The sequence below is a fragment of the Bos taurus genome, chromosome 21 (assembly GCF_002263795.3).
Source record: "Bos taurus isolate L1 Dominette 01449 registration number 42190680 breed Hereford chromosome 21, ARS-UCD2.0, whole genome shotgun sequence".
Taxonomy (NCBI): Eukaryota; Metazoa; Chordata; class Mammalia; order Artiodactyla; family Bovidae; genus Bos; species Bos taurus.
The window spans coordinates 59,689,273-59,698,905 of record NC_037348.1 but is presented as its reverse complement, the minus strand read 5'-3'; positions in this window follow the sequence as shown (position 1 = coordinate 59,698,905).

The window sequence follows — 9,633 nt, the reverse complement described above, 5'->3', positions numbered from 1 at the left end:
AAATGGGATAATTCATCCCATGTGAGATTGCTTCTTTTTTAAAATCAGTGAAGAATGTTTTTCAGAAGCTTTGTCCTCCACCCACCGCAGGTAACTTTCCCTCGGATCTAATTGGTCAGAATGCGTCACGTGTCCACGGCTAAACCAATGGCTGCTGGGGAACAGGAGCCTCTAGGGACACTCCGAATTCTGTGACCACAATTTTGAAGAAAATATTGCACTAGGAAGGCTTGGCTGTGGGCTAGGGGGAGGAGTGTCTGTAGGCCAGGCCACCAACAATGTCTCCAGCACCGTCCCTGACCACCCCCCAGCCTGGGAGGGGCCACCGTCCCTCAGGATTCACACAGCCTGTTGCCTTCCCTCTATACCGCTTGGCAACTTGGCTCTGTTCCCTCAGCCCCCTGATATTAGCGCCCCACAAGCAGGAAGCGGAGCTCATCCACCTTACCCTCATCCCAACTCCTAGCACAAGGCCTGACACCTTGTTAGAGCTCAGAGTAATTTAAGTGAATACATTTCCTCCCAGTGGTGTTTCCATAAAGCATAATATGCTCCTTGTTTCAGGTACACTTGATGAGACACTTCATTTGGAGGAAATGTAGGCAGTTTCACATCTACTCTTAAGCTGTGTACTCCCTCAGCACAAGGCCTGCTCTGGGCACATCTCTGTATTCCCTGGTGCCTACTACAGTCCCTGATCCACAGGACATGTGCATATGTTAGGATATAACACATAATAAATAGGTTTCCATGCAACACGGCAAAGAGAAAAATGAACTCTGCTACATGTGCTGTGGATGCATCTCTTAGACACAAGTTTAAATGATAGAAGCAAGACGTGAAAGAGTGATGGTGTAAGATTCTATTTATATAAAGTTCAAACACGGCGAAACTAATTCTTGGTGATAGAAGAGAGAAAGTGGTCACTGTGGGGGGAGGGGGGTTGACTGGGAGGCATCACAAGAGAGCCTGGGGTGGGCTGCAATGTCCTAGCTCTTGACCTGGATGATGGTGACATGTGTGTCCATGAAAATTTAACGGAGCTTTAAACTGTGGTACATCCAGTCAACAGAATCTTATTCTATTTTGTTAAAAAGACATGAGCTATTAAGCCACGGATGAAATTGAAATGTACATTGCTAAGTGAAGGAAGTCTATCTGAAAAGGCTACATACCATAGAATTCCAAGCGTATGACATTCTGGAAAAAGCAAAACTAAGGAAACAGTAAAAAAATCAGTGGTTGCCAGGGACGGAGGGAGGGAGGGGAGAGGGATGAATAGGCAGAGGATTTTTAGGGCAGTGAAACTTTTCTGTATGATGTTATAATGGTGGATACATGTTGTCACACATTGATCCAAACCCACAGAATGTACAACACCCAGAGTGAAGCCTAATGGAAAGTATGGACTTTCTGTGATGATGTGTTAGTGTAGGTTAAAGGAATGTAACATATGTACCATGTGGAGGGGGATGTTGATAGCTAGGGAGGCTGTGTGTTGGTTAGGGTCATGGGGCAGGGGATATATGAAAGTGAAAGTTGCTCAGTCGTGTCTGGCTCTTTGCAACCCCTGTGGACTATACAGTCCATGGAATTCTCCAGGCCAGGATACAGGAGTAGATAGTCTTTCCCTTCTCCAGAGGATCTTCCCAACCCAGGGATCGAACCCAGGTTCCCTGTGTTGCAGATGAATTCTTTACCAGCTGAGCCACATAGGGGAACTCTCTATACCATCCATTCAATTTTGCTGTGAAACTAAAACTTTGCTAAAAAAGAAAATCCATTTCTAAAAAATTCTTGAGCAAGCTATTTTGTGCATTGTACAGCATGTGATATCTACATCATAAAGGACAAACTATTCTCCTTAAAAACAGCATTCATAATCATTCTCTAAAGGCTTACAGGAAGCCAGGTCTTGCCTGAGTTCTGTACCTGTAGTATCTTCTAGAATGCAGGTGGTGGAAGCACACAGATTTACCTGGCTTGATCTCCATCCTACTCTCAGTGGCCAGCATATCATAAAGGTTTATCAAGTGGAGGACTGATGCTGAAGCTGAAGCTCCAATACTTTCTGATGCAAAGAGCTGACTCACTGGAGAAGACCCTGATGCTGGGAAAGATTGAGGGCAGGAGGAGAAGAGGGTGGCAGAGGATGAGATGGTTAGATAGCATCACCGACTCAAGGGACATGAATTTGAGCAAACTCTGGGAGATAGTGAAGGACAGGGGAGCCTGGTGTGCTGTAGTCCATGGGGTCCCAGAGTCAAACATGACTTAGTGACTAAACAACAACAGGTGGAGAAATGTGCTCCTTGTAATACTACAAAAGCCCCCATGCTGGAGGAACAGCATAGTGTCCATTTCGCAGAAGCAGAAACCAAGCTTCTGAAAGAAAGGTGACTGTGTGATCCATAGCTGGTTAAGTGGCAAAGCCAGGACTTGTTTTCTTGATAGAAAAGCCTTTCTGAACCCTTGTGCTCTGCCCCCTCCAATTTTCAGTAAGCTGACCCCCAAGAGCTCAAGTGTTGAGAAGGCGTGTAGGTACAACTATTCACAGGAGTTGTCACGGAGGTTGTGCTTTTCCTAAATTAATTGCTATTGTCTCTGGGACGAGGTTACAAAGTGCCCTGATTGTAGCTGTGATAAGGGGATATTCCAAGTCCAAGTCCGACCCGTCAGTCTGTCAGTAGCTTTGACACCTTGATTCCCTGTCACCTGGTAACTACTAAAAGGTGTAATATTCTGAAACCTTTAATTTTACCTTCTGTGGGAGAGGAAAATTGATGGGGGAGAGATAGGGTGCAATTTGAGACATGTGCAAATTACCTTTTGACTCTCATGAATGTATATTCCACATCTGATGCCTGCCTTGGCGAGAATCTTCGTCCCCCAGACGAGCTAGGTTGATGGCCATCAGCACATAATTGCTGGGCTCAGCCCCATCTCTCCTGCCAGGGAATGAAATCTTGTTCAAGGTCAGCATCAAGGTGTCAGTCTGAAAGCATCCAGTGGCAAGGGAGCTGCGTCTGGAACAAGACAGTTATGTATGTGTGTGTGCATATGGTCTGATGATGTTTCATGAGGCCAAGGAGAGGTGAGAAGGTGATCTAGTGGCACTTCAGAGACAGGATGGTGCCCAAAGCCAGACTGGAGGGGGCTGTCGGTGAGTGGGTGATGGTGACATGGAAATAGCCCGTATGCACTGTTCTGAGAAGTTTGCCTGATAGAGAAGAGAGATAGAAAAAGAAGCATCGTCAGATTTCCTTGGTGGTTCGGTGGCTAAGACGCCACGCTCCTAATGCAGGGGGCCCAGGATCGATCCCTGGTCAGGGAGCTCTTAATAGAGCCCACACGCCACAACTAACAGTTCACAAGCTGCAACTAGAAGGTTCTGCGTTCTGCAACTAAGTCCTGGCGCAGCCAGATAGATAAACATATAAAAATAAATACGAAAAAAACAGCGCTGTGAGAAATCCATTGGAGATGTTTGGGGAAATATTTTTCATTGTGATAAATACGTATCACGTAGAACTTGCCATTTTAATGTGTACATGTCATTAATGCATTCAGAACGCTCTGCAACCATCAGTACTATCACCACTCTCGAGCTCCAAAACGTCTTCATCACCCTCGAAGGAGAGTGCCCCCTCACTAGGCTTTCCTCGCTCCCCCCAGTCCCTGGCAACCACCAGTCTGCATCCTCTCACTCTGGACGACCTGTTCTGGGCTTTTCACACACGTGGGCTCATACAAGATGCAGCCTCTGGAACTGGCCTCTCTCACTGAGCCCAAGGCTTTCAAGGTTCGTCACTGTAGCTTGCATCAACACTTTATTCCATTTATGGCTGAATACTACTCCATTGTGTGCTATAATACATTTTGTTTCTCAGTTTATTTGTTGGTGGACACTTGAATTGCTTCTGGTGCTCCATGCTCAGTTGCTAAATCGTGTCCAACTCTTTGAGACCCTATGGTAGCCCGCCAGGCTCCTCTGTCCGTAGGATTTTCCAGGCAGGAATTCTGGAGTGGGTTGCCATTTCCTTCTCCATGGATTGCTTCTACCTTTTGGCTATTTTTGGGTGGTGTTGCAGTAAACATTCATGTACAAGTTTTTTGTTTTTTTTTTTTTCCTCGAACAGCTGTTGTCAGTTCTTTGGGGTAGACACTGGGAACATAATTGCAGGGTCACTTGATAATCCTAGGTTTGACTTGGTGAGAAACCATCAAACTAGCGATGTCTGAGGCTTCCAATTTCTCTGTATCTTTGACAGCTATTATTCTTTTACCAATTTTCTTTTTATTTGAGGGGGTTTTTTAGAGTGAAGATTCCTTGTTATGAGCACTCACCATGGGCTCACTGGCTCAGGAACAGTGGTGAGCAGATGGCTGGCCCTGCCATCCAGGGGTTTCATAGCTGCCCATGACCATGGGAAAGGCAAGGACCAAAAGAAACTTCCAAACTCTATCTTGGACCAAGAGCTCCCAGTCAGTTCTTTCTACCTCCAGCTGTGGACAATCAAAGTAGAAATTTAGACACGGGATTCCAAGCCCTTTTCAGGGAAGCAAGGCAAAAGAGCACAGACTTTGCTGTGAAAGCTCTTTAGGTTCATCTGCTCACCGAGACCTCAAGCAAGTTTTTCAATCATCCAGAGCCTTGGCTTTCCTGGCAGTAAAATGGGAACAATACTATTTCCCTGGGGGAGTTACTATGAGATTTATGCAGATAAATGACAAAAGTGAAGACCCAGCTCAGTGCCTGCCACTTAGTAGATGCTCAATGAACATGTTTTCTTTTCCCTGGGTCAATGGAGAAAATTTTAAAAAAGAAGCAAAATTAACAAGAATATGTTTTTCCTTTACTCCAGAACTAGCTAAGGCAGACAAGAGTGTTTGCACAGGTGGCCTCAGTTGTGGGCCAAGGACATACCACAAACATGCTCCCTGCCATTGATCTAGGCCCCCACTCACATAACAGCCTTGTGGGGTCCCCGCTGTCTCCCCAGGAATTCCAGTGCTCAGCAAGCTTTGGGGTACCCCAGTTGCATTGGTTTCCGAGAGCTACTGTAACAAAATAACACAAACTGTGTGACTTAAAACAATAGAAATTTGGGATTTGCCTGGTAGTTCAGCGGTTAAGGGTTCATCTGCTAAAGTAGGAGACACAGGTTCAATGCCTGGTCTGGGAGAACCCTGCACGTTATGGAGCATCTACGCCTGCACGCTGCAACTCCTAAAGCTGGTTCGCCTGGAGCCCATGCTCTACAACCAGAGAAGCCACCACAATGAGAAGCCCTGGCACCTGCTCCCCACAACCAGAGAAAGCTCAGGCGACCCTCTGGGGGTGGTTGGCAATCCTAGCGTAGCAGTCTTCAAAAAGAGCTTGGCCCTGTGCATACCTTGATTTCAGATTTTTAGCCTCCTGGACTTGGAGAGAATCACTCCCTGGGTTTTGTGTGTGTTTCTGCGCTGGGTCTTCCTTGCTGTGTAGCCATGACACTCTAGTCTCCGCCTCGATCTTCAAATGGACTTTGCCCTCCTATGTGCCCCCTCCCAAATTTTCTACTTCTTATAAGGACACCAATCATTGTATTAGAGCTCACCCTAAACCAGTGTGATCTCCTTTTAACTTGATTGCATCTGCGAGGTCCCTATTTCCAAACTAGGTCACGTTTTCAGGCACTGGAAACTTAGGACATATCTCTTAAGGGACATGATTCAACCTATGGCGCTGGATGAGAGCGTGGACTCAGGCTTTACAGAAGATGGAGACAGTTTGGGGAGCCTTCTTTAAGGGGACAAACACAAAATTATGAATGCAAATTTAGGTAGAGGGCCCTGGACAGGGGCAAGCAAGTGGGGGATCCTGTGACTTAAGCATCTTTAGCGTCATGAAAAATCTACCTCCAAAAAAATCTCATGTAGCCTGTTTCGGTTCCTGTACTCATTACTTGGAACCAAAGGAATAAAACAGTTAAAAATGACAAAGGATTAAAATGTAAATTTTAAAACAGATGAACATTTCTGCATATATAATAGAGCAAGGAAAATAACCTCCATATCTCGATAGATTGTGACGGGTGGAATTGTGTGTGACTGTCGTTTATTTTTCTCTTTGCTTATCTAAATTTGCTGGCTTGTCTACAATGAGCATATTGCCTTTATAAAAACCATAAGCATCTTCTCCTTGCAGGCTTGATGTGTCGATTAGAGTCGGGATGGGTCTGAGGCCCTCGCAGAGAGCTGCACGGCCGGCGGTTGTCATTGATATCTGTCCTGGGAGATGCTATTTCCTCAAGGGCTCCATCAAGCCCACATGACCTCCCTTAGGTTTCCTCGGTTTTCCCTCATCAGCACCCCCAGAAGGCTGCCTGGCTCAGACTGGGAAGGTACCCAGAGAGCCAATGGCCAGTGTCCGCACAGGAGAGGCCCCACCACAGAGAATGAGGTGCCGTGGCTGTTGATCCGTTTCCCTGATTTACATCAATTTACATTCAGCTCTGGAGTAATCTACATGAAAATCAGGCTGCCTCCATTTATTCTACTGAAATCAGATGAGGCCGCCTGGCCTGTGGGATGATGTGGGGAGATGCTCCCTCACTTCCCAAACCCTGGGCAGATTAATTTGTCAGCCAAAACAAGGGCTGGCATTGTAATCATGGCCACCTAGCACACTTTCACTTTCCCCAAATTGGATAGATAAATGGATATTTGTGGTTTATTAACCTGAGTGTTTCGTCTAGCTGCATTTTCCATTTCCTCCCCTTCTAGAAGGAGCTGGTATGTTTCTCGTGTGAGATTATTGAGGCCATTCATTCCTCTAACGATGATTTACTGAGGTCGTCCACGTACCGGGCAACTGCTTGGTGCTCAGGAGAGAGGGCTGACTGTCTTTGTCCTTGTCTTCAGTCGATGTCCCTGATCTTGACTTATTTATAAAAATGGAGTTTTTAACGTAGGTATAACCTACATAGAGTAAAACGCATAAACCTCAAGTGTATGACTTGACAAATACTAGCACATGTAGCCTGTAACCTCCATCATGAATGGATAATGATGTGCCTGCTTAATTTTTTTTTAAATTGAAGTATATTTACAATGTTGTATTAGTATCAAGTGTACAGCAAAGCAATTCATTTATACATGTCTATATATTCTTTTTCAAATTCTTTTCCATTGTATGCTATTACAAGATACTGAGTATGGTTCACTGAGTTATACATAGGTCCTTGTTGTTTATCTGCTTTTATATAGTAGTGTATGCATGTTAAGCCCAAACTCCTAATTTCTCTCTCTGCTAAATGTCCATTGACAGAAAAATGGGTAAAGAAAATGTGAGTGTGTGTGTGTATATATGCATATATATACACCATGTGATACATGCAATGTGTCATATACAATGTGGTATGTAATAATACAATGTTATACAATATTGTATGTATTAACACAATGTTATATGTATTAATATAATGAATATTACTCAGCCATAAAAAAGAGTAAAATAATGCCATTTGCAGTAACGTGGATGAACATACTAAGTAATGTGTCTACTTTCTAATTTTGTTAAAGGAATAAATGAGTCAGTAAATGTATAATCCCTGGCACAAAGTATGTGCTCAATATACCTGAGGGCATTTACTGTGGCAAAACCTCCAAAACCTACAATCTCCAGAAGCAAAGTCCTTGACCACCTATTCTGCAGGTGTTGCCATGGTTATGTGTGACCTGGCACGCAGGTGGGGTCTTCTCTGAGTAGGTGTTGCCATGACCCTGGCTTATATTTTGATCTTCATCTCTACCTCTTTCTCATTTACTGGGAGGAGTTGGAAGGAGACTGGGCTAAAAATGTATTTTTCCCATAAAGTAATAACATTTTAAAAGTTTTTCTATATTGTCAGAGGTACCATCAAACTACACTTGGCAAGAATTTTGAAGATGCATAGAGCATCTTTGCCAGTCTTGCTAATAACATGATCTGAAGAGGTTTGATCATTATTACTTTTCCAATTCAGCATGAAATGTGGTGTTTGCCACCAAAATATATCATTTGGAAGAGCATGGAAAGTGCTTCCTAGAATTGCATCAAAATTTTTTTCTACTTTCATGCAATTTTTAACACAGAAAACAGAACTAAGTTCAATCAGATAACTATTTTGATACTTTTCTCAAAATGGAAATTGTTTTCTTATTATTTCAGATTTTTTGAAGTGTGGCAGACACTCTTATCTCCCCAACCCGACCTCCTCTCCCTAAAGAGACCAGACAAGGGCACCCCCCACTTTCACAGCCCCCTTGGGCTAGAGGCGCTTCCTTACAGCATCCTCTGCCTTTGCTTCTTTTCTCCAGGATCACCTGAACCTGGTTTGCTGTTTTTCCAGCAACTCACAGAACCCCTTCACTGTGCCTCGCCCTCCCTGCAGCCTCCACCACTGGCCAGCCTGAAACCTTCTGAGGCCCCCCCGACCCCGCTCTAAGAGTCTCCCCTATGATGATTCCAAACTCTTTCTTTTGTTCCCCGACCCCCAGATGAGGAAGCCGCTTCCTCCCAAATGCCTTAGAGCTGTCTTTCTACCCTTTCAGCTACCCACTTCCCCACTTTACACCTAGTTAACCATCCTGTATGTCTGATTCTCTCTGTTCAGCTACCTCATGTGGTTTCTGTCTCCCGTCTGTTCCCCACTGACACCCCCACACCAGCCTTCTCGGTCCTCAGCCCCAGCTTCGAGTGAATTGTCGAACATCACTGAACCTTGCTTTCCTGATTGGTGAAGTGGCAAGAACGGTAACAGACCACCATCAGCACAGAGGGGCTTCTTGGGCTTGTAGCCGTGGATCCTCTCTGCCGGAAGCTCCCTGCTCCCCAGGCTGGTGAGGGTCCTCTCACTGTGATCATGTGACTCTCTATACTTTGCCCTTGTGTATATCTAGCAAGTATTTGTAGAGTGCTATTACGGACTGATTATTTTCTTTAAAATTCATGTATTGAAAACTTAACCCCACAGCATGACTGTATTTGGAGATGGGGCCTTTGAAACTGGTCAGTCCTAGAGGAAATCAACCCTTAATATTCTTTAGAAGGACTGATGCTGAAGTTCCAATACTTTGGCTACCTGATGTGAAGAGCCGACTTATTGGAAAAGACACTGATGCTGGGAAAGATTGAGGGCAGGAGGAGAAGTGGGCAACAGAGGATGAGATGGTGGGATGGCATCACTGACTCAAGGGACATGAGCAAACTCCAGGAGGTGGTGGATATCAGGGAAGCCTGGTGTTTTGTAGTCCATGGGATCCCAAAGAGTTGGACACGACTGAGTGACTGAAGAACAACAAAATTATATGGGAAGGCAGGAAGGCAAGCCAGGAAGAGGGCCCTCACTGGAAATAGAACCCTGTCAGAACCTTCATCTGGACTTCCAGCCTCCAGAACTGTGGGAAAATAAATGTCTACTGTTTAAGCTCCTGTCTGCAGGTAGGACCAGCCAATGCTGGTCATTTCTGTCCTCCCAGAAACAAACACACCGTGTGTCACACAGCAGGTACTCAATCAACGTTTGCTGGCAAGAAATGTCTAAAAACCCAAGTAGCCAAGAGCATTCTGCAAACTAAAACCCTGTGCGCTCAGTCTCTTACGACCCT